The sequence below is a fragment of the Arvicola amphibius genome, chromosome 15 (assembly GCF_903992535.2).
Source record: "Arvicola amphibius chromosome 15, mArvAmp1.2, whole genome shotgun sequence".
Taxonomy (NCBI): domain Eukaryota; kingdom Metazoa; phylum Chordata; class Mammalia; order Rodentia; family Cricetidae; genus Arvicola; species Arvicola amphibius.
In genome coordinates, this window is record NC_052061.1 from 9,132,139 (window position 1) to 9,145,478 (window position 13,340).

The following is a 13,340-nucleotide window of genomic DNA, read 5'->3' on the forward strand; positions in this document are numbered from 1 at the left end:
TATTCTTGGGCTTGGATGCAGGCACTCTTGGAGTAAGGACCAAAGCCACCATGTACCAGCATGGCTTCTTTCTTTCTACTGTATTTCCCATCACTTGGTATAGAATTATCATAACCTATGAATCTATGCAATGGGTTTTCTTTCTGAAAAAGAAAACCTGGGAAGCAGTATTTGCTGCTTGCAGGATAGGCGTAGAAATCAGCAGAAACCATTTTGAGTTGGTGTGGTTGCATTCATTAGGTGTTCATCCAAATGATTCCATACGTGTCTATCCATTGCTATTCACTGTTGTTTAACTCTGTAGTGACCGTAAGATTTTCTTTCAGAGAGTTTATTGTGTGTAGACACAACTGGAGGGCTCAAGAGCTTGAATATAGTGTTCTAAGTGTAAATTTTTAAGAAACTTTGCCAGTAGGCTACTACCTCGCGGTGATGCACAAATTAATAGAAATAGGTTAATTTAAGATACAAGAGCTAGATAAAAATGCATAAGCTAATAGGCCAAGCAGTGGTTTAATTAATATAGTCTATGTGATTATTTTGGGTATGGATGGCTGAAAAATGAACTAGCAGCCTCTGACTACATATTGGCACTACAACGTGGGCAACTACATTCACATAAAACCTGAGAGAGCTTGGAAAGGAATTCTACACACACACACACACACACACACACACACACACACACGTGTGTGCGCGCGCGCACATACACACATACATACACACAAAGTTTAGCTGCATTTTTTCTGTTTGTTTGTTTGGATGGGCTCTGTTTGCTGGCGCAAATGGGCGACATGGCTCGTTTAAGAGAGGTCTTCCTGACTCAGCATTGGCAGCAAAGGTTGTGAGACTTTTTTAAGAGAGGGCTTCCTGTTTCATGCTAGCTGCATGAACAACTCTGGCTCTTTCAGAAGTCTGAGTGTTTGAATGGGGTTTGTGAGAAGAGTGCTACAATTTGGTTAATGGCAATATAGACCCGCCGTGTGCCTAAAATGGGGTTGTGAGCATGACTCATAGAGATGGCACTAAATGGACCTCTGCCTTATTGGTCTGGGCAGAACCAAAGGGCAAAGCAGCCTTAGTCCTAGCCATGCTGCTTAGCATTCTGAGAAGCAGTCCTGGTCAGAAAAGGATTATAGACACACAATAAAGACAAATTCAGATGTAAAAGAGTGTGGTTTGTTTGAAAGAAAACCAAGAAGATGCTGGCTCTAGTGCTGGCTGTAGACCCTTTCTCCTCCAGGGCTAAGGATGGAACCTAGGCTTCAATCATGCCAGGCAAGTACTCTTCCACTAAGTAACATCCACAGTCCTTGCTAATTTTTTTTTAAATCAAGGTCTCATTATCTATATCAGTCTGGCTTTGAACTTGCTATATTGTCCAGGTTGACATAGCACTGGCAACTCTCCTGTTTCAGCCTCTTGAGGGCTAAGATTACAGGATTGTGTGACCTCATTCAGCTGGCTTTGGTATTAGCTAACTTTTTGATTCTGTTCAAATCCTCCTCCCAGCCATCACTCTTCTTCATCCCACCAGGAAAGGGTCCCAGCTGGCCAGCCACCTTCTGTTCTTGGTCTTTGCCCTCATCCATGTTCCCCCACAGTAGAAGGCAGCCTTGAGTTACAAGTTAATGTCATTATCTCTGTTCCATTGATTGTGGTTTCAACTATATTTATGATAAAATCCATGGCCTTCCAGCCTCTCTACCTCACTGTTCTACCCTGTCTTTGCTTTCTCTTGTCCCCCAAGAGGAGCCCCTGGCTTTCATTTTGTTTCTTCAAACTGACCCAGCTCTTCCCCCATGAGATTTTACAATGAGTTTTTGGTTCTACTTGGCACATGTTGCCATTTTTACAGTTAACTTTTCTTCTAGATACTTCTGTCCTCCTTCCTCTTCCTCCTACTCCTCTTTCTTCTGTGTTTCTGTTTCTCTTCTAGTTCTTCAGGTCAGCTTTCTGATTGTCCTGTTTCAATTAGGTTTCCCTGGACACACTATGCTCTGCCTGAACTTTTGGTTGAACTTCCCACTCAGTGGTATAATGTAGATACACGTTCCCTTTCGTTCCCTTCTCAAGAATGGTGTCTCCCTGAGGGTAGAGCACTGCCTGTTGACTTCAGCATGTCATCCCTAACACTGGGACAGCGCTTCTGTCAAATAGATTATTAATGATTTAAATATATTTGTAAAAAAGTGATGACCTCCCACTGGGCACATTTTCTGACTGTCCTTACCTTAGCCATAAAGCAGAGGTAATAAAACCTACCATCCCTGACCTTATCATTTCCCATGGCAAAAGCATTTGTAAGGGTGGTCTGCAGTTAGGAACTGCGCTAGAGACAAGGAGGCAAAGTGTATTCAGACAAGTTCAGAGGGTCCTGAAGAAGCTGGGGTGCTGGGAGGCAGCTGTTATCTCCTAGGCAGAAGGTGTGGGAAGAGATGCCTGACCTCCTGGAGAGCTCACCCCTTAGGCACTACCAACTCAGTGCTTTAAGTGCCTCTGCACCTTGCCCCTGGAGTCAGTCTGTCTTTGGCTTAGAATGGGGTGTACTTTCCGTGTGCTTGTTGAATGATCACAGGTGGCTAAGTAAATCTGATGCTTTCTGTCCTTGCCCTCCTTTGCCTCTTATGTGTCACAAGCCTTCCTGCTTTCCCTCCGGAGTTTTCATGGAGACAACCAGCTCAGATAAACACCTACCGTGGACCAAGCATGAATTCAAACCCTTCTAAGTTGTTGGTGATTCTATTGAGTTAAGCTTTGCCCCAGCCTTGGGGCTCAGCGTGCTGGTTGCCTTTGTTGAAGTGACTGAGGCATGGAGAAATCTGGAGCAGAACGTGGGACTCTTGCTGTTGTACTACATTCTGTCTCAATGGTGTAGTATTACAGGAGTTTCTTTGCCTCTAAGTGAGAGACTTTCTAACGTGACACAGGACCACCAACACATTACTCTCTGAGTTCCTATCAGATAGGAGAAAGGTAACTTAGGAGAACTAGAGGTCAAAACAAAGACACAGTTATGACCACAGAGGGCCATGTAGGGGAAGACTTGCGAACCAGTGTTGAGTAGAGAGGATGTGCCTTGGCTTGACTGGACATTGAGTGTGTAACTTCTAAACTCTTACCCACAAGTCCCTTGGTTTCCAGAGGACCCAGGAAGCTCTGCCAGTTTTTCCAAAATGGCAGCCACTAGGCACTGGTGTTATTTCTAGACCAGATCTGGGTGACTTTCAAGGGCAATGTTTTTACCGCTCCAGGATATCCCCAACAACCAAGCATTGTTACAGTGGTTCATTCAGCCTGACATAAATACTTCCATGTGTTTACAGGTTGAGTCAGGGAAGTCCTGGCTCCGAGGACAGGTAGGAGGCACTCAAGTCAGAGCCTCATTCTTCAATACATCACATCTGTTGTTCTTTCTCTCTCCAGTTGGAGAAGACACATATCCACTGGCAATCTGGGGAAAGTATCTGAAAAATCCATTCCACCTTTCAGACAATCAAGTTGCTCCATGTTCCCCTTGTGGACTGAGATTGCCTTGGTTCTGGGAGTGCCTTCCTCCACCGAGCCCCACCATATCAGCAGCTGCTTTCTGCATCCTGAGGACAGTGTCTCATCTTGTTAGATGTGAGCCACCAGGGTCAAGCCCGCATGCCGGGAGACAGCAGCGATCCTATAGCAATGGAGGTCCCCAATACCCAGACCTCATCTGCGCGGCTCCTCCCTCAGTGCTGTGGATGGCTCCCACAAATGCTAGTTTGTCTCAGTCTCCAAGCTAATAGAGTTAAACCAGCTGGTCAATTTCAACAGGTGCAGAAACTGCAAGACGTTACTGTATTTTGAGATGGTGCTAATAAACTTTAATAGATTTCAGCTAACAATTTGTTATAAATTAGACATCAGGCCGCTGCTGAAGTAATAACACTTGGCACTAAATAACAGGAAATCAAGCGCTGTGATGGGCTTCAAAACCACCTCCATCGAGCCTCAGATTTCACTATTGATCACTGCCTACTCTTCCCCTGGCTTTAAGAAAACAACAAATTACTTCAGAATGCACCCCCAAAGGAGCCCAGAGCCCTCTCCTGCCACATTGACTCAGTAACTTGTTCATGTAAAATGGCACCTGGACTCAGGATATGCTATCTTGGGTGGAGAGTCCAGAGTTTCAGGAATGTTCAAAAATGTTCATCACAGAATGTCACTATGGTTCAATTCTATTAAATAATTGTTTAATAGAATTAAATTAATTGTTAACTAGTCCGGGTTAATCATCAGCATCAGTTGGAGAACTTGTTTGGATCCTAGATATGAAACTAATTACCTGTTGACCTTGGTCAATGCAGTGAATTTCACTGAACTTCAGATCCCTCACTGCCTGCACTGAAGTACCCCAAAAAAGAAGGGGGTAAGGCAAGGATCTCCCTTGAAAGTGCATCCAAACAAAAGCCAGGAAATTCAGTGGGACCACATGACCATCTGGCGCTCTGGTTTCTGCTGGTGTGACGTTCACCGTCTACTACTGTTAAGAGCCTTGGAAGTGGTCACAAAGTCCTCGGGTACAGACACGTTGGCCTGACCTATCCCCTCATCCCTCTTCCCACTCTGTTCGCATGAGGACCTAACAGTCCTAGGGCTTAGTCTGTGGTCAGTGCCGAAGCTTCTGTGCTGGGTTAGGAGATTATTTTATAGATCAGAATTATATGTAAGATCATTATTACTCAAACATTTGCCATTTTTTACCATCTCTAAGGCACACATAGACAGATAACTCTCCTCCATCAGTTTAACATCTCTGAGACTGTGTAGTGGTTCTCTACCATTGTTAGAGCCAATTAGCAGAAGCTGCCTTAATGTCACACACAGTAATGGTGCATCTTAAACCAAGGTCATTGCTGATTACATGCCATGCAAAATTACATGCCTATCATGAAGGGTGCATGTCTTCTGGGTGGGGCCAGAGCAACACAGTCCTCACCCGAGGTATTAACATCTCACCAGGGCAAGAGTTTTAGAGCATCTCAAACGTAGCTTTGACATTTTGTCTACTGAGGACAAAAGCCAAGAGCTCATGTTAAATGGCTCGTTTCCGTGTTTCTTTGTCAGCTAACGTGATGTTTTGATGTTCAAGTGGAAGCTTGGTCTTGATAAAAGCATGTAACGTTATCAACACATTTGCATTAAATCAGTTAAATGTGACAGCCAGTAGCCCTGCCTTTGAAGCATGTGAGTAGCAGCCAACTGAAGAGTTTCCAGTAACTTAGCAACCAGGGTCATTGATAGCTGTGATGATTGATATTTTTATTTTAATAATCACTTTGTATGTGTGAAGTGCATAGATGCCCACAGAGGGCATCAGATCCCTTGGAGCAGAAATTACAGATGGTTAAGCTACCTGATGAGGTTGCTGATGACCTAACTCTGGTCCTCTGACAGAGCCCAAAGACTCCTTAGCTACTGAATCATTTTTCCATCTTCAGTGATGGTTAATCTGGATTACCAATTTGCCTGGATTTAGAACCACCTAGAAAACACACCTTTGGGAGTATCTGCGAGGGTGTCTGAGATGTCTCAGACCCATCCTGCATGTGAACACCAACGTCCTAGGGGCTGGGCTGGAAGCCCAGAGTGAGTAAAACGGGAGAAAAGAACTGAGCACTGCATCCCGCTCATTGGGATGTCATGTGACCAACTGCCTCCCATTCCTGCCTCCCATTCCACGTCATGCTTGTATCAATCCAAGTTGATTCATCACTGCCACCTACAGAACCATCTATACTTGCAAAACTGTTTTCATGGACCTAGGTCATTGTTACTCAGCTAGTCTAGAATGGAAAAATACTAACTAGAACAATTTAAAAAAAACCAAAAAAGTGGATTGCGAAGCTAGGAGGGGAGCAGAGAGCTGTCAGGGAGAAATCCCAGGAGGAAAATGGGGTTGTGTGGATATGATCAGCATTATATATATATATATATATATATATATATATATATATATATGTATATATATGTATATATATATGTGTGTGTGTGTGTGTGTGTGTGTGTGTGTGTGCAATCTCAAAGAATATATAAATAAAATACTTTTGAAAGTACTAATGAGCCAGTCACTTTTCTGATACGAAAAGTGTAGATTCTGAAGTTGATCCATTGAACTCCTGACCGACATCCTCTCAAAGCTATTGGATTCTCCCCCAAATTCTGAGACAGGGTATCTCTGTATCATTAGGGGCACAACTATGTGGGTGGGGTTGGGGTGGGAGGAGGTTTCCTAGGTATATACGTTCATAGTTTATGCATTTGGGAAGTATACCACCTACTGAAGAATCCTGAAACGTGGCCTTAGGTTCATATGGAAATGCTAACTATGTGGCATTCAGTGAACAGCGACCGCCATCGGCATAGGAGAAGGTGACTTCAGGCTGACCCTGGTTACCTCAGAACACTTGTCCTGACATTCCTAATTTATATCTCATGGAAGTGGAGCTGGTTATTTCCAAGGAAATGACCCCAGGCCAGCGGTCTATTCTTCAAACATTTCATTTATTCCCTCACAGCTCATTATGGCTCCATGATTGCCACAGAATAGGTTTCCACAGCTTTCCATCTGTGAGAGTGGGAAACACTGACAGGTACATGGGGGCTCTGCTATGTCAAGTCCTCTTCCTTCCTGCTGCCCCCCCCCACCCCCAGAAATAGCAGCAGCAGCTCCTGTTGCTCCTCAGGCATCGCCTGTGCACCTCAAGATCACTCCTTCCTCCCACTGAAGTCTACTCCAGCATAACCCGTGTGGTCTCTGTACCAGGAACCACAGTCCCACAGCGTCCCAGACACAGAGAGACGTGCAGGTACAACGACTCCAGATGAGGCCGCTTTAAGGCTCTTACCTGGGAAAACTGCTCTCAGCAAACACATTTGTTGCTCATACATTATCTGTTGGCTAGCTACTCGTGAGCCCATCTGTCAGTATGGCACCAAGCCTGGTCCATTAAACCTTGCCGCCAATCACCAACAAGCTGCTTCAGCAGATTGCACTTTCTAGGGACCCTTCTCTCCACCTTCTCTTGAGAAGGCTGAGACCACTAGCATTTTCACCTTCCTCTCCCTTAAAGGATCTTCAGGGTGGGATGAGAAAGACTTTTCCTTGGAGTCCAGTCATAGCTGAGACTCAATACTTGGGGAAAGGGGCAGATGGCAAAATTGAGGACTGAATTTGTACTGGGTGTGATCCTGCCTGCTTGCATGGGAGTAGAGGGGATGTGTATATGGTCAGGGGTGTCACATCCCCTCACATCTGTAACAGTGTGGTGGGTTAGGGAAAGGGGACAGAGTCACCTACAGCATTGGTGATAAATTAACTGTTTCTATTGCCTTTGGCTATTTAAATCTGAGACATCACTGCAGCTCCTGTTTCAACATTGATCTCTAGCTGGGACACCATTTTAGAAGGCTATGGAATCCTTAGGAGGTTGGGCTGAGAAGTCCCATGTAGGTTAGTTACTAGGGGCAGGCCTTTGGTTCTCAACGTGCTATACTTCCTGGCTGGCCTGAGAGAACAGCCTTGCCACACTCCCAGCGCCATAATTTAAGCTGCGTTATCCCTTTTTCTGGCCAGTTTGGACTGAGCTCCTCTGAAACCAGGCACGAAGAGAAATCTTTCCTCTCCAAATTGTTGCTGTCGGATCCTATGCAGAATTTCCAATAGTTATGGAATTATACCTCAATTTTGCAACTTGTTATCAAGGGTACATTCTCATCTTCTGAGATATTTCAGGCCCCTGAAGATGCTGGACTGAGCGAAGGCGGAAGATGCTCTGGAGTTTTGGAGATCAACCTTTTCTACCTTCTCTTGATCCTGTGGAACATAACAAGTCGAGGGAATATGCAAAGACTCTTCCATCTGAATTTGGTGGATTTCCCAACATACCTCTAACACACACACACACACACACACACACACACACACACACACATGCAGGAACACATGAACGCACACATAATATGCACAATCTATATTCACATGTACATGTGCCTTCCTCTTGCACATGGGATGCTCTTAAACTATACATTTTTTTTTTTTTGCAAAACCTGCAAGAGCTAGACTAACAGGCGCTAAAGAGAAGCATGGCAATCTCCTTAATTTGCCTTTCTGTTGCTGTGGTAAAATGCTGACCAAAACCAGCTTGGGGAGAAAACGGTTTATTTAGTTAGCATTTCTATGCTGCAGTCTGTCACTGAGGAAAGCCAGAGCAGGAACGCAAACAGGAACCTGGAGGCAGGAACTGAATGAAGCAAAGACCATGAAGGAATGGTGGTTATTTGCTCGCTTTCTATGGCTTGCTTAGTTATCGTTTTTATATCTCTCAGGACTACCTGCCCGGGGTGGCAGTGAGCTGTGCCCTTGGCCCACAAATGCCCACAGGTTGATCTAATGGAGGAAATTCCTCAACTGAGGTTTCCTTCTTATCAGGTGACTTTGTGTCGTGATGTCACAAACTAACTAGTCTTATAAAAGGTCCCGAGACACCCCTGGTTGTTTAGGGTGCCTTATTAAAGCATCTGAGCATTTTGTTGTTGCTGCTGACTCTTTTTGCATCCGGGAAGGAGTTGTGACTTCTGGTCCCATCCCATATGTACCTATTTTGGAATAGCACAACGATGGAGGGTGGCTGATCAGAATCAGGACAGGTGAAAAGTATTTAAAATAAATAGGAAGATTACACCCCGCTTCTTCTAAAATTCCATCTGCATTAAGGACTGTACAATTCATGGAACATTTTAGAATATGAGGAACTAGCAACCCTCTATGGGATGGTTGGCTGAGTCTCCTCTCTGGGATGTGAGGACCACTCTGAGACAATTCACCATCAAATTATTCACCAGTAGCCAAAATTGTGGTGGTCATATTGATTGGTTCTCATCAAGGCCAAGAAGGAAAAAGAAGGAAATGTCCATAAAGTTCTGTGCAGGTAGTAAGCATGGAGATGGGAAAGTAGGTAGGGCCTGGAATGAAAACTGCTTCTAATATGCTGAGATGCGAGCAGTCGGCGGACTCAAGGTAAGTTGTAGTGTGGAAGGTGGCAGAGATTTTCTGTTCCATGAAGATAAGGATCTTGTCAGTGTCACCCATCAGTCTATCGCCCACATCAAAGTGTGTGCTCCATAAAAAGAGGTCCCCACATTGGAGCACCGGACTGAGCTCCCAAGGTCCTGATGAGGAGCAGAAGGAGAGAGAACATGAGAAAGAAAGTCAGGACCGTGAGGGGTGCGTTCACCCATGGAGATGGTGGGACAGAACTAATGGGAGATCACCAACTCCAGTTGGAATGGGACTGATGGATCATGAGACCAAACCGGACTCTCTGAATGTGGCCTACGGTGGAGGCTGACTGAGAAGCCAAGGACAAAGGCGCTGGGCTTTGATTCTTCTGCATTGCTGGGCTCTGTGGGAGCCTTCTCAGCTTGGTTGATCACCTTCCTGGACCTGGGGGGAGTTGGGAGGACCTTGAAATTAACATAGAGTAGGGAACCCCGATGGCTCCTTGGCCTGGAAAGGGAGGGAGGGGGGTATGGGTGGAGGGGAGGGGAGGGAAGGGGGAAAAGGGGAGGAGATGGAAATTTTTAAATATAAAAAAATAAACCAAAAAAATTTTTTTAAAAAAGTAAAGGTCAGGGAGGGGAGCAGAGAAAAATGTAGAACTCAATAAAAATCAATTAAAAAAATAAAAAAAGGGGTCCTCGTTGATGGAATGAATGCATGGACAAAGGTTGTAAATTTTTTTGCCCAAAATGAAGTAAGTGTTGGCATTGCTATCCATGTAGCAGAGGAAAGTGATGTGGGAGGGTCTTCTGTTTGAGTTGATTTCATTGGTTAATAAAGAAACTGCCTGGCTCATTTGATAGGCCAGCCCTTAGGTGGGTGCAGTAGACAGAACAGAATGCTGGGAAGTTAGTCAGACCGCCATGCCTCTCCTCAGGGAGACAGACGCAATGGAGCCAGCCACCAAGTCAGACATGCTGAATCTTTCCCGGTAAGACACCACTCATGGTGTTACACTCATGGTGTTACACAGATTATTAGATATGGGTTAGTCAAGATGTGAATAAGAGGCTGAAACTAATGGGCCAGGCAGTGTTTAAATGAATACAGTTTGTGTGTTGTTATTTTGGGTTTTAAGCTAGCCAGGCAGCCGGGAGCTGGGCAGGACAAAAAGCAAGCCTGCCCGCAGCTCCTCACTACAGGAAAGCATAGTGCTCAGAATGGTAACTGGCAGAGGGGAAGTGATTTGATTCATGATTCCAGACTTGGGGGCAAAACCCTGGCATGAATCGAATTGCCAATGCTACAAAATAAAATCCACCTGTGCTTGAGAATATGAATGAAGAGGTAATGCCCGGAAAGGTCTGAAAGCTTAATTTTATACCGGCCTATTGATCATAAGCATCAAAAGATTTAAATAGGTTCATTCATTAGCAAGGTCCAGCTAAACAAGGGCATCAAAATTTTGCTCAGAATGTTATTCTAAGGAAAGAGCTGGGATGGGCACTAATACTTTAACAAACGGATACATTTGAAAATAGCTTCAACACCCCCACAATATTGGCTGGCAAAGTAAATTGGGGTCCTTTCCTACCCTGTAATACCATGCAGCCATTGAATTGTCACTATAGATACATATTTCTTAGCATAGATATTTGTGCATTTAGTAGAAGTAGGCTAGGCTACACATAACAGAAAACTGTCATATGCTGTAAAAGTCTCACATGTGTGTGTCTGTGTGTGTTCCGGTGCACGCATGCCCAATCCATAATACTCCATAGATCTGAAGAATTACATTCAGGCAAACTTCTCTCTGTGGGTCGACATGGTTTTTGGAGGTTACACTGGGCTGTGAGAACTGCCTCTTTCAGGATTTCCTGGCTAGATCAATGCCATTTTCATGAGAGTGGGTTCCTTATAGAGGAGTGAGGTTGGCCCCCTTTGTCTTTCTTGCTTGCCTCCTCTTGCCCTTCTGACTCCTGCCATGGTTGACTCAGAAATAAGACCTTCAACAGATGCTGGGACTTAGAACTTTGACCTTGGCCTTCCTTCCCAGCCTCCAGATTGTCTGGAATTCTGTTGAATGCAAATGACTTGCCTTATAGAATTTTGTCATGGTGGCCCAAGATGGATGAAGCTAGCATCTCTCTTCTGTGAATCTGAGCTATCATCAGGCTAGTCCATCGAGAATGGAGTTTCCAAATTCCTGTTCCGTGAGATGTGTAGAATCCTTGGCACAGGGAAGCCATAAAGATCTAGGCACATGGTCTCTACACTGCCTTATTCCTGCTTCACAGAGGTCCTCGGGTCTCCACCAGGTTCAGAGCTGTTCTAGTTAGGGTGGCATGGGAAATCTCAGGCAATGTGTTGAGGACTCCAGACAAGGCATGAATATGGGACTCTAAAGGACCATGGCTTTTAGTTGGTGGTTTCAACTTCATTCGAGAAACACACACACACACACACACACACACACGCGCGCACACACACACACACACCCGCACACACACACATGCACACATGTGAACAATATCCTAAATTGTAAACAAGAAACTTAACAAAGAGGATGAATCAGGTTTATTTTAGAATCTCCTAGCATATGTCCATGTGTGACCATGTTGTGTGAGTTCAGAGACACCTAGAAGTGTTTGTAAAATTTTTCTTTACAAGCCCTTATTTAAAGCCCCCTATGGAAGTGAGGCAGGCAGCCTTGGCTCATTCCTATGGACCCAAAGCAAGAGCACATCCCCAGTCTTACAGGAATTCTCATTTGAATCACATTAGATAGACGAACTTCACTTCAGTCCCAACTTTGTAAGCCATGGCCCCAAGCCAGGGTAACTAGCAGTAACTAGTTCGAATTGGCTGTGATTACTTCAAGAAGGGTTTGGGAAACTGGTGGAGTCTGAGCATCGAAGGATCCCATAGGACTGAGGTCCATAGGGGGAATGGTTAGTAATAGGCAGGAGAGTTCCGACTCACTAGAAGGGAGAGAGGTAGACAGAGAATGCTCCTGAGGGAGGTCAGAGCACTTGCCCAGGGGATATGGCTTAAAAGGCCACTCTCCCTTTGCCAGTTTTAAAATAGATCCCTTAGATTCTTATTTTTCACTAGAAGTGTTTAAAGCTGAAGCAGATGTCAATCACAAGAGCAATTGTTTATATTAGGGACCTTTAGGTCACAAGAAGTGGCCACTGACTTGAGTGAGCTATTTTATAAGGGAAACTTCTTAAAAGGATCAGAGGTGCCCTGTAACCCCCGGAGTAGGAAACATGGATCAGGAGACTAAGGACAAGAGAGCCATGAGTCTGATGAACTTAAGTAGCCTGTCCTCTGATTGCTGACAGGACAACAGGTTCCTCATGGCTCTGTAGAATGCTTGCTTGTGTCACTCTCCTCACCCACACAATCCAGTAGTCTCCACACCCAAAGTGGCCCGATTCTGTATCTTCACGCTCCTATTGATAAATCTAGAAAACAGAACAAAACAAAACACTCTTGTCCCACATCAAGTGCTCATCCATTGTCTGAACGGCTGTGACTGAGCGACTAGGCCATGTTGAAGTTTGAGGACTAGAGTTTCTGGGAAAAGAAAAAGGGCACATTCCACAGGAGGGAATGAGGAGTAGACAGAAATGATTGGCAGTATCTCTAATATATTCACCAGGCAGGAGAAGCCAAAGTATTAAGCTCAAATCATAGACAGTAGATTCCAGAAAGACAGGAGTCTGTGCTCCCCCACCCTTTCCATGGCTTCTCTATTTATTTCTTCACTACTTTTCTAATTACTAACAGCAGATCAATCAATATAAGGTTATCAACAATAGGGACAAGTTAATTAAGATGAGCAAATTAATCAGGTAATTAAGTGGCCTTCTCCCAGAAGGTGAGCCTGCCAAGGTGTTTGTGACATCAGGTCACATCAACTTGCCTCTATGCAAGACAGAGAAACCATGGTAACTGTGGATAATGCCAACCTGAACCCAAAGTGACACCAGTCTCATGGGTGGGTGTTTGATTTCTCCGGCAAGTAGCAAGTAAGTGCATTTTCCAGTTTACACCACCAGAGCCCCATTGCCACTCTCACCACACCTTTGTCCCAGTGACAGACTTGGACATTAATAACTTATTCTTTCCTTTCACCCAAGAGTGAAAACTCCAATCTGACCCTGATATTCCAAGTTCGAGGCTTTTGTGTTCCAGCCTCCCTTGCAGCTAGGAAATAGCAATGTGGTTACATGAGGATCATTGAATTGTCCTTCCACAGTTCTTTGAAGAGTCTGACCCTGCCTGAGGACATGTC